We start from the raw sequence: 818 nt of genomic DNA, 5'->3' as shown, positions 1-818 counted from the left end.
TAGAAAGCGGCGCCCGGTGGTGTCGTTGGGGGCTCGGTCGGTCGGGTTGGGGGGGGAGGCCGGGAGTGCCGGGGGACAGGCCCCTCCGTCCCGAGGCGGGTCCGGGGTCCGCTCGGTGCGGGTGGGAGGCGGAAAAGGTTGGGGAGAAGGAGTCAGCGGTGCGCAGGGAAACAGGAACGGTCCTGCCTTGGCAAATAGGTGTGTGCCCGGTGCCAGGGTGTCTCCGGCGGTGTTGACATGAGCGCAGGGAACAAAGGGAAGGCGTTCAGCTGAGAAGTGCAAAGTTCAGCGGTGTGGCAGGGCGCCCTGCGGCCACCGCCGGGTGGGACGCTCCTGCCGCCCGCCCGAGAGGCTCCGACACCTGCGAGAGCTGGGCCAAGCCTTGTTTTAAAACGCAATAACAAAGTCTCCTTCGCCTTTTGCCTCCCCGAGTCGAGGAATTGATCAGAATTGGTTGGCGGTCGCTCACTATGTTTCCCCGTTGCTTTACAGGTTTAACTTATTCTGTGGCATTTAGTAGTTTGCTAGCAGAGCTGGCACCTTAACAGAGCTAGTATTTCCTTCCTGTAAAAGCTGGCAGATCCAGATAGCTTCACTAGTCTGGTTGCTGGAGCGGATAACTTGTTTAGTGTTTGGTTAAAAAGAAAGCTAAGAGAGAGAGAGAGCCGTCTAGGCTGTGTGTGCCTCTGACACCAGTTGCTGTGAAGTGTCTTCACAGAATTATTTTGTTAAATCTCATGTACAGCTAACCTTTTTCGGGGGGGGGGGGCGAGGAGGGGGGGCTTAGAAGTAGTGATGAAACTAATATTACTCATAGC

The 818-nt window shown here is 56.6% G+C and overlaps 1 protein-coding gene across 1 annotated transcript in view; it reads left to right on the top strand.

Annotated features, from left to right (window-relative positions):
• Window positions 1–818, top strand: part of N4BP1 (NEDD4 binding protein 1) — a 32,328-nt gene that overhangs the window by 274 nt on the left and 31,236 nt on the right. The gene's annotated exons all lie outside the window — the stretch shown is intronic.

This window comes from Calidris pugnax, unplaced genomic scaffold (assembly GCF_001431845.1).
Source record: "Calidris pugnax isolate Ruff unplaced genomic scaffold, ASM143184v1 scaffold28, whole genome shotgun sequence".
NCBI lineage: Eukaryota > Metazoa > Chordata > Aves > Charadriiformes > Scolopacidae > Calidris > Calidris pugnax.
This window is presented reverse-complemented; position numbering and strand designations above follow the sequence as displayed.